General features: G+C 45.1%; 1 long non-coding RNA gene across 1 annotated transcript in view; it reads left to right on the top strand.

Annotated features, from left to right (window-relative positions):
* LOC145876304 (uncharacterized) overlaps positions 1–2,789 on the top strand; it is a 12,701-nt gene extending 9,912 nt beyond the window's left edge. The window contains exons 2-3 of the long non-coding RNA XR_014391491.1: positions 985–1,031; positions 1,454–2,789. This is a non-coding gene — a long non-coding RNA (uncharacterized LOC145876304). The remainder of the gene's footprint in view (positions 1–984; positions 1,032–1,453) is intronic.
* Positions 2,790–12,015: the final 9,226 nt, after the last annotated feature.

Here is a 12,015-nt window from a genome sequence, read left to right on the forward strand (position 1 = left end):
ACGCACAGGACACATACACACACACGCACAGGACAAACACACACACACACACACACATAGACAGGACAAATACACAGGACAAACACACACACACACACAGGACACACACACACACACACAGGACACACACACACACACACACACACAGAACACACACACAGAACACACACACAGGACACACACACAGGACACACACACACAGGACACACACACACAGGACACACACACACAGGACACACACAGGACACACACACACACACAGGACACACACACACACACACACAGAACACACACACACACACAGGACACACACACACACACACACAGAACACACACACACACACACAGAACACACACACACACACACACACAGGACACACACAGGACACACACAGGACACACACACACACACACACAGGACACACACACACACACACACACACACACAGGACACACACACACACACACACAGGACACACACACACACACAGGACAAATACACACTCACACACTGGACACACACACTGGACACACACACTGGACACACACAGACTGGACTCACACACACACACACACACACACACTGGACTCACACACACTGGACTCACACACACACACTCACACACACTGGACTCACACACACACACACTGGACTCACACACACACACACTGGACTCACACACACACACACACACACTGGACTCACACACACACTGGACTCACACACACACACACACACACTGGACTCACACACACACACACACACTGGACTCACACACACACACACTGGACTCACACACACAGAAAACGCTCTTACCAACGCTTGACCAGTGTGTGTGTGTGTGTGTGTGTGTGTGTGTGTGTGTGTGTGTGTGTGTGTGTGTGTGTGTGTGTGTGTGTGTGTGTGTGTGTGTGTGTGTGTGTGTGTGTGTGAGTTCAGGTGTATCCCTCAATGACTGTCTGTTTTTCTGCTTACCGCTACAGTCTGGAACATGGTGGAGAGAACAGAATGAAACCTGGACTTAGAAAATGTGAGTGTTGACTGCTGTGAAGAATATGACTAAGAATAAGTCTTAATTCAAGTTAAGTCAAAGACCACCATCATTACTGACTTGGTCATATTAAATATCATCTGTAGTTCTACAGAAGCAGAAATCAGGGACACCAACGTTTACAAAGAGTTGAGTGTGTGTGTGTGTGTGTGTGTGTGTGTGTGTGTGTGTGTGTGTGTGTGTGTGTGTGTGTGTGTGTGTGTGTGTGTAATTATTGTGAATAAGTGTGTATTATATTACCATACAGTATAACATGTGATCATTCAACAAGTCTCAAGTTACCTTAACTTCTCCTTTTGATACCTAGAAACATCTACATTAAATGAATTAGTGAAAAGTGAGTTAACATTCTAATGTGAATGATGATGATTTCTAATATTGTGTCTGGTTTCATCCATCAGATGTCTGTGATCTCACACTGGACCCAAACACAGTAAACAGACTCCTCTCTCTGTCTGAGGAGAACAGAAAGGTGACATGTAGGAGAGAGGAGCAGCCGTATCCTGATCACCCAGAGAGATTTGAGGACTGTGAACAGGTGCTGTGTAGAGAGAGTCTGACTGGGCACTGTTACTGGGAGGTAGAGTGGAGTGGGGGGGCTGATATAGGAGTGACATATAAAGGAATCAACAGGAGAGGAAGGGGTGAGGACTGTTGGCTTGGACACAATGACAAGTCCTGGTGTCTGTTCTGCTATGACAACAGTTACTCTGCCTGTCATAATAATAATCACACTACCATAGACGTCCCCTCCTCCAGCCCCCACAGAGTAGGAGTGTATCTGGACTGGTCAGCCGGCACTCTGTCCTTCTATAGAGCCTCCTCTGACACACTGACCCACCTGATCACATTCACCTCCACATTCACTGAGCCCCTCTATCCAGGGTTTTGGGTTTATGATGAATCCTCAGTGTCCCTGAAATAATAACTGGACACACACACACTGAACACACACACACACACACACAAACATGACAGGCTTGTAATATTTTCTGATCTTTTACCACTTTGCATTTTTTATGATATATTTTACTGTTTGTGTTTGTACCACAGGAGGTTGGTGGGACCTTATTTAGGGAGGACAGGCTTGTAATGGCTGGAGTGGAATAAGTGGAATGGTATTAAACACGTGGTTTCCATGTGTTCCATTTCATTCACTCTGTTCCAGACATTATTATGAGCCGTCCTGCCCTCAGCAGCCTCCTCTGGTATGTACTGTCCTGTATGTGAGACAGCTCCAACAAGGAATTACAATGTATGTATTACTTTTAATACCTGCAAATGGCAAATAAACTACTGGAACTCCTTATGAATGTCTGCAGCCGACAAGAGGTGAAAATATTACCGGAATATTCTGCAAAATGTTGATGAAGACGTCACTCAATCCACCCAAAACAACATGCAGTCTTTCCACAAGACTCCCATGAAGTTATAGTGTGACGTTATGAGTCGACGTTAAAGTAACATTCTCACAACATACTGCACTTGTTTTATCCTGTTTTAGATGTATCCTCTGTTTAAACATTTAAACTCTTACAATAACACCGTTAAAATACCAATGTGATCATTTCTTGTCTTTTATGTTGGAAAAACAAATTGTACAATTATATGTGGACATACGCTCCATAGTTGTACAAGTATACATGGTTATATTGTACTTTTCATAATAAAACATACTTGAAACAAGAAAAAGCATGTTAATTGTGGAAACAATTTCATTATTGATTTTACATTGCTTCTCCCTCTTCTCATGTTGTAACGGCTGTCGTGGTGAATGGATGACAAAACGCAGATGGGAATGCTCATTCTTCTATTTAATTAGAATAAAATGAACACGGAAAACAAGAAAGCCTGTCTGTCGGTTTGTCATTTTTTGGACTTACATACAGCAGTGCAAAATCAACAACCCACAAACCCCAGGTGAAAACACACTCCTAATATATGACTCCCAATCAGGAACAACGACATACAGCTGTTCCTGATCGGGAGCCACACAGACTAACAAAGAAACAGAACAACTAGATAAACCATAGAAAACCAACTGTCACAAAATCCATCGTGCTGTTGAAAGGAGGACCAAGGCGCAGCGGGAATATGGATGCTCATATTTTAATTTTTTAAAAAGGAGTAAAGCATCCACTGAAAAAACAATAAACACAACAGGGACAGTCTTACAGGCATACAAAAACGCAGTGCAAGAACAACCACCAATAACCCCAAAGAAAAACACACACACCTATATAGGACTTCCAATCAACGGCAACTCAACACACCTGCCTTCAATTGGAAGTCCCAATCAACAATACAAACATTCTCATACAAAAAACTGCCACGTCCTGACCCCAAAACTAAAACAATAGCTCCATCTGCTGGTCAGGACGTGACACCAACACTAGAACAAAACTTAAACCCCAGACTACATAAATCAAACACCCCTTAAATAACACACACAACCCGAACCATATGAAACAAATACCCCTCTGCCACGTCCTGACCAAATATAATACAATTACTCCCTCTGCTGGTCAGGACGTGACAGTACCCCCCCTAAAGGTGCAGACCCCAGAATGCACCTAAAAAGAAAAACCAAAATCCCCCCCAAAACAAGAACAAAAACAAAACCCAAATACCCCCTAAACAAAAAGGGAGGGAAGGGAGGGTGGCTGCCGTCAACGACGGCACTAGTGCTACACCCCCCCTCCCCAACCCACCTATACTGGAGGTGGCTTAGGTTCGGGACGTGGACTCCGCTCCACCCTAGGCTTCGCCCACTTAGGTGGCTCTGGACTGGCGGGCGGCTCTGGCGGCTCTGGACTGGCGGGCGGCTCTGGACTGGCGGGCAGCTCCGGACTGGCGGGCGGCTCTGGACTGGCGGGCGGCTCTGGCGGCTCCGGACTGGCGGACGGCTCTTGAAATGTCCAAAAAAGGTATTTAAATGGGCCTACCAGACATCTTCTTGAGAGAAGATAAGGTCAGGGACTCCTGACTTACTCTCTGTCATGTTGAAATAGGTTCTCCTGTCTTACTTTCTGTCATGTTGAGATGGGTTTCCCTGTCTTACTTTCTGTCATGTTGAGATGGGTTAGTTCTTCTTGAGAGAACTAACCCAAAATTAGTCGAACTAACCCAAAATTAGTCGAAAGGCTAAGGGATTCTCTTCCTGAGAAGAAGCTGACAGCCTTCAAACAGAGCAAAAAAAGTGGTCCCAAACAATATGTCAAAATGAATAAAAAAATGATACAGCTGTCTTTAATAAGATCAAACTGAACTAACTGCTATCTTGAAATGTTGAAAAAGTGTTTTTAAATAGCTCAGTCTTATCACTCAATATGAGTCAAAATCTGTCCCAGGAGGTGTTGGAGGGTGGGTTGGGTTGGTCCCAGGAGGTGTAGGAGGGTGGGTTGGGTTGGTCCCAGGAGGGGATGGAGGGTGGGGTGGGGTGGTCCCAGGAGGGGATGGAGGGTGGGGTGGGGTGGTCCCAGGAGGGGATGGAGGGTGGGGTGGGGTGGTCCCAGGAGGGGATGGAGGGTGGGGTGGGGTGGTCCCAGGAGGGGATGGAGGGTGGGTTGGGGTGGTCCCAGGAGGGGTTGGAGGGTGGGTTGGGGTGGTCACAGGAGGGGATGGAGGGTGGGTTGGGGTGGTCCCAGGAGGGGTTGGAGGGTGGGTTGGGGGGGTCCCAGGAGAGGATGGAGGGTGGGTTGGGGTGGTCCCAGGAGGGGTAGGAGGGTGGATTGGGGTGGTCCCAGGAGGGGTAGGAGGGTGGGTTGGGGTGGTCCCAGGAGGGGATGGAGGGTGGGTTGGGGTGGTCCCAGGAGGGGTTGATGCAGCTCAGGTGAGTGATTTTATATGTGGTTAATTATAATTGTATTTACCTGCAATACCTGGTTTACATAATATACTGATATTTATATTTTAACAGTATTGTGTCTCTAGCTGTATAACCATTCCTGCTGCTTTTTGTTCTTGTCTGTGTTCCTTTATAATAAATAAAAAAGTTGATCACAAAAAAAGGAAAAGTGCGCAGAGTTTCAACTGAAAATCAGAGACAGGAAAATCAAGTCACATGCTTCCACTGTGGCAAGGTGGGAAATCAGGCTTCTTCTACATGCTGGTGTAAGGACATGGATTGTCCAGCCTGTGGTATAAAGGGATGTCAGGATTCTACATGCTGGTGTAAGGACATGGATTGTCCAGCCTGTGGTATAAAGGGATGTCAGGATTCTACATGCTGGTGTAAGGACATGGATTGTCCAGCCTGTGGTATAAAGGGATGTCAGGATTCTACATGCTGGTGTAAGGACATGGATTGTCCAGCCTGTGGTATAAAGGGATGTCAGGATTCTACATGCTGGTGTAAGGACATGGATTGTCCAGCCTGTGGTATAAAGGGGTGTCAGGATTCTACATGTTGGTGTAAGGACATGGATTGTCCAGCCTGTGGTATAAAGGGATGTCAGGCTTCTACATGCTGGTGTAAGGACATGGATTGTCCAGCCTGTGGTATAAAGGGATGTCAGGATTCTACATGTTGGTGTAAGGACATGGATTGTCCAGCCTGTGGTATAAAGGGATGTCAGGATTCTACATGCTGGTGTAAGGACATGGATTGTCCAGCCTGTGGTATAAAGGGATGTCAGGATTCTACATGCTGGTGTAAGGACATGGATTGTCCAGCCTGTGGTATAAAGGGATGTCAGGATTCTACATGCTGGTGTAAGGACATGGATTGTCCAGCCTGTGGTATAAAGGGATGTCAGGATTCTACATGCTGGTGTAAGGACATGGATTGCCCAGCCTGTGGTATAAAGGGATGTCAGGATTCTACATGCTGGTGTAAGGACATGGATTGCCCAGCCTGTGGTATAAAGGGATGTCAGGATTCTACATGCTGGTGTAAGGACATGGATTGTCCAGCCTGTGGTATAAAGGGATGTCAGGATTCTACATGCTGGTGTAAGGACATGGATTGTCCAGCCTGTGGTATAAAGGGATGTCAGGATTCTACATGCTGGTGTAAGGACATGGATTGTCCAGCCTGTGGTATAAAGGGATGTCAGGATTCTACATGCTGGTGTAAGGACATGGATTGTCCAGCCTGTGGTATAAAGGGATGTCAGGATTCTACATGTTGGTGTAAGGACATGGATTGTCCAGCCTGTGGTATAAAGGGATGTCAGGATTCTACATGCTGGTGTAAGGACATGGATTGTCCAGCCTGTGGTATAAAGGGGTGTCAGGATTCTACATGTTGGTGTAAGGACATGGATTGTCCAGCCTGTGGTATAAAGGGATGTCAGGCTTCTACATGCTGGTGTAAGGACATGGATTGTCCAGCCTGTGGTATAAAGGGATGTCAGGATTCTACATGTTGGTGTAAGGACATGGATTGTCCAGCCTGTGGTATAAAGGGATGTCAGGATTCTACATGCTGGTGTAAGGACATGGATTGTCCAGCCTGTGGTATAAAGGGATGTCAGGATTCTACATGCTGGTGTAAGGACATGGATTGTCCAGCCTGTGGTATAAAGGGATGTCAGGATTCTACATGCTGGTGTAAGGACATGGATTGTCCAGCCTGTGGTATAAAGGGATGTCAGGATTCTACATGCTGGTGTAAGGACATGGATTGCCCAGCCTGTGGTATAAAGGGATGTCAGGATTCTACATGCTGGTGTAAGGACATGGATTGCCCAGCCTGTGGTATAAAGGGATGTCAGGATTCTACATGCTGGTGTAAGGACATGGATTGTCCAGCCTGTGGTATAAAGGGATGTCAGGATTCTACATGCTGGTGTAAGGACATGGATTGTCCAGCCTGTGGTATAAAGGGATGTCAGGATTCTACATGCTGGTGTAAGGACATGGATTGTCCAGCCTGTGGTATAAAGGGATGTCAGGATTCTACATGCTGGTGTAAGGACATGGATTGTCCAGCCTGTGGTATAAAGGGATGTCAGGATTCTACATGTTGGTGTAAGGACATGGATTGTCCAGCCTGTGGTATAAAGGGATGTCAGGATTCTACATGCTGGTGTAAGGACATGGATTGTCCAGCCTGTGGTATAAAGGGATGTCAGGATTCTACATGCTGGTGTAAGGACATGGATTGTCCAGCCTGTGGTATAAAGGGATGTCAGGATTCTACATGTTGGTGTAAGGACATGGATTGCCCAGCCTGTGGTATAAAGGGATGTCAGGATTCTACATGCTGGTGTAAGGACATGGATTGTCCAGCCTGTGGTATAAAGGGATGTCAGGATTCTACATGCTGGTGTAAGGACATGGATTGTCCAGCCTGTGGTATAAAGGGATGTCAGGATTCTACATGCTGGTGTAAGGACATGGATTGTCCAGCCTGTGGTAAAAAAATACACACTTGACAAATCCTCTAGAAACAAAAAGAGAACAGAAAATGCAAAACGGGAAACAAGAAACATGTTCACACTGTTGAGTAAGAGAACACTGAGGTGAGTGACTCATCAGACCAGGAAATCACACTGAAACACCTTCCACTTCAACCAGCGCACCTCGTGTTAAAGACTTACACAGGTGAATCTGTCACCTTGAGAGACATCACTGATGTCACAGTTCAGGTATACAGACAAACTGAAAGCTGCCACTCTACCTCCTGAAAGGAGACTATGCGTCACTACTGGGATGTTCATAGTTGGAGAAAATCACACTGGACTGGCCATCAGTGCAGACAATGACACGTGGAGACACAGACCTACCTGCCATCTTAAAGAAACAGACAGATTTAATGGACAGCAGGGTTGTATGAACGACATCACAGGGAAGCTTGGCATTAAGCCAGACAGCAAACCAAAGGTTCTGAAAGCAGGACCTGTAGCTTCTGCTATCAGACCAAAAGTCTAGGCTGACTTGGAGGCTTTAGTCAAGAACAAAGTACTGGAGCCGGTCAGCATGAGTGAATGGTCAACACCCATCTACCAGTCCTTAATTAACACTAGAACCACCTGGTCTATCAGCCTATCAGAACACCCATCTACCAGTCCTTAACACTAGAACCACCTGGTCTATCAGCCTATGTAACAGCCAATGGCAGCCTGTGGCGCGATTTTCAAAACCTTAAAAATCCTATTACTTCAATTTCTCAAACATATGACTATTTTACAGCTATTTAAAGACAAGACTCTCGTTAATCTAACCACACTGTCCGATTTCAAAAAGGCTTTACAACGAAAGCAAAACATTAGATTATGTCAGCAGAGTACCAAGCCAGAAATAATCAGACACCCATTTTTCAAGCCAGCATATAATGTCACCAAAACCCAGAAGACAGCTAAATGCAGCACTCACCTTTGATGATCTTCATCAGATGACAACCCTAGGACATTATGTTATACAATACATGCATGTTTTGTTCAATCAAGTTCATATTTATATCAAAAACCAGCTTTTTACATTAGCATGTGACGTTCAGAACTAGCATACGGGGAATTCGCTAACATTTTACTAAATTACTCACGATAAACGTTCACAAAAAGCATAACAATTATTTTAAGAATTATAGATACAGACCTCCTCTATGCACTCGATATGTCCGATTTTAAAATAGCTTTTTGGTGAAAGCACATTTTGCAATATTCTAAGTACATAGCCCAGGCATCACGGGCTCGCTATTTAGACACCCGGCAAGTTTAGCACTCACCATAATCATATTTACTATTATAAAAGTTTGATTACCTTTTGTTGTCTTCGTCAGAATGCACACCCAGGACTGCTACTTCAATAACAAATGTTGGTTTGGTCCAAAATAATCCATCGTTATATCCGAATAGCGGCGTTTTGTTCGTGCGTTCCAGACACTATCCGAAATAGTAAAGAAGTGTCGCGCGCATGGCGCAATTCGTGACAATAAAATTCTAAATATTCCATTACCGTACTTCGAAGCATGTCAACCGCTGTTTAAAATCAATTTTTACGACATTTTTCTCGTAGAAAAGCGATAATATTCCGACAGGGAATCTCCTTTTCGGCAAACAGAGGAAAAAATCCCAAAGGCGGGGGCGGTCGGGTCACGCGCATAAGCCCAGTGTCCCTTGATCGGCCACTTGAGAAAGGCGATAATGTGTTTCAGCCTGGGGCTGGAATGACGACATTCTGTTTTTTCCCGGGCTCTGAGCGCCTATGGACGACGTGGGAAGTGTCACGTTAGAGCAGAGATCCTTAGTAAATGATAGAGATGGAAAAGAAGTTCAAGAAATGGTCAGACAGGCCACTTCCTGTAAAGGAATCTCAGGTTTTGACCTGCCATTTGAGTTCTGTTATACTCACAGACACCATTCAAACAGTTTTAGAAAATTTAGGGTGTTTTCTATCCATATGTAATAAGTATATGCATATTCTAGTTACTAGGTAGGAGTGGTAACCAGATTAAATAGGGTATGTTTTTTATCCAGCCGTGTCAATACTGCCCCCTAGCCCTAACAGGTTAACACTAGAACCACCTGGTCTATCAGAACACCCATCTACCAGTACTTAATTAACACTAGAACCACCTGGTCTTTCAGCCTATCAGAACACCCATCTACCAGTCCTTATCACTAGAACCACCTGGTCTATCAGCCTATCAGAACACCCATCTACCAGTCCTTAATTAACACTAGAACCACCTGGTCTATCAGCCTATCAGAACACCCATCTACCAGTCCTTACACTAGAACCACCTGGTCTTTCAGCCTATCAGAACACCCATCTACCAGTCCTTAACACTAGAACCACCTGGTCTATCAGCCTATCAGAACACCCATCTACCAGTCCTTAACACTAGAACCACCTGGTCTTTCAGCCTATCAGAACACCCATCTACCAGTCCTTAACACTAGAACCACCTGGTCTATCAGCCTATCAGAACACCCATCTACCAGTCCTTAACACTAGAACCACCTGGTCTATCAGCCTATCAGAACACCCATCTACCAGTCCTTAACACTAGAACCACCTGGTCTATCAGCCTATCAGAACACCCATCTACCAGTCCTTAACACTAGAACCACCTGGTCTATCAGCCTATCAGAACACCCATCTACCAGTCCTTAACACTAGAACCACCTGGTCTACCAGCATATACGTCCCCGCTAGAGAAAGTTGCCAGGCGTCCACATTAGCATAAGCATCAGATGCATATCAACCAGCAAGGTGCAAGGTGTGAAAACATGGTTTGTTAAATAAACACTTGATACATAGTGTATAAACTATTGTAAAGGATAAATTACATGAAGAAATATTAGTGGAAATATATAAATAAAATAACAACAATTGTTAATTCTACAAAGTAGAAAATAAAATTGTCCTACAGCCTATTTCCTTGACAATAAAACACTACAGCGTAATCCATTTGATCAATTGTATTTGTAGATTTGATTAGTAATAGAGTTATAGTAATTAATAAAGTCAATTTACAGTTTCTTTTGACAAATTAGAAACAAAAAAATCTATAATAATAATAAAACCAGCCAGGTCCGCTGGTGAAACGATTTGCTGTATTCCTAATCAAAAGCACCAGGGAACAATTGTAAAAGATGAATTTCATAAATAAATATTTGTGGAAATATATTGATGACAAGATATTAAAACAATAATTTGTTGATTGTATCAGACACTGTACCGCGCCTTTACACGTGAATCAATCCCATCTTCTCTTTATGCTTCGCGTCCACAAACAAATCTAATCGGTTTTCATTGGCCTTGTTCGGTGGGCACCTGCCGACTTGACATTGTGTCTTCTTTTCTCCCCCGAGGGAGATGTGGTGCCTGGGGGAAAAGGGAGAGCAGGACCTGCTGCCTGCTTGGTGACTGTAGCTTCTTTCTCCCCCGAGGGAGATGTGGTGCCTGGGGGAAGAGTGAGAACAGGACCTGCTTCCTGCTTGGTGACTGTAGCTTCTTTCTCCCCCGAGGGAGATGTGGTGCCTGGGGGAAAAGGGAGAACAGGACCTGCTTCCTGCTTGGTGACTGTAGCTTCTTTCTCCCCCGAGGGAGATGTGGTGCCTGGGGGAAAAGGGAGAACAGGACCTGCTGCCTGCTTGGTGACTGTAGCTTCTTTCTCCCCCGAGGGAGATGTGGTGCCTGGGGGAAAGGGAGAACAGGACCTGCTGCCTGCTTGGTGACTGTAGCTTCTTTCTCCCCCGAGGGAGATGTGGTGCCTGGGGGAAAAGGGAGAACAGGACCTGCTGCCTGCTTGGTGACTGTAGCTTCTTTCTCCCCCGAGGGAGATGTGGTGCCTGGGGGAAAAGGGAGAACAGGACCTGCTTCCTGCTTGGTGACTGTAGCTTCTTTCTCCCCCGAGGGAGATGTGGTGTCTGGGGGAAGAGGGAGAACAGGACCTGCTTCCTGCTTGGTGAATGTAGCTTCTTTCTCCCCCGAGGGAGATGTGGTGCCTGGGGGAAGAGAGAGAACAGGACCTGCTTCCTGCTTGGTGACTGTAGCTTCTTTCTCTGCGTTCATGTGGTTCTCACAAAGCTCACATGCCAGATCCATCATGAAATCTCTCCTGCTGACTGTCTTGACAAGGCATTGCTTGTACAACACGTGTTGATAGCAGCCATGTCGAGCACATTGTAGAACACTGCAACAGTCCAGCAGCAAGTGCCTCATTTTACAGAGTCTTGCCATCTAATATGAATGTAACATAATAAAGGGGATACTAATTGGTGTCTGTCAGATGGAAGGCTGTCTGTATATGGTAGAGATACTGTATATACTGTAATGACCTGGCTAGATCATAAAGGGGATACTAGTTGCTGTCTGTATATGGTAGATATACTGTATATACTGTAATGACCTGGCTAGATCATAAAGGGGATACTAGTTGGTGTCTGTATATGGTAGAGATACTGTATATACTGTAATGACCTGGCTAGATCATAAAGGGGATACTAGTTGGTGTCTGTATATGGTAGAGATACTGTATATACTGTAATGACCTGGCTAGATCATAAAT

This window comes from Salmo salar, unplaced genomic scaffold (genome assembly GCF_965601325.2).
Source record: "Salmo salar unplaced genomic scaffold, fSalSal1 ptg000566l, whole genome shotgun sequence".
Classification (NCBI taxonomy): Eukaryota; Metazoa; Chordata; class Actinopteri; order Salmoniformes; family Salmonidae; genus Salmo; species Salmo salar.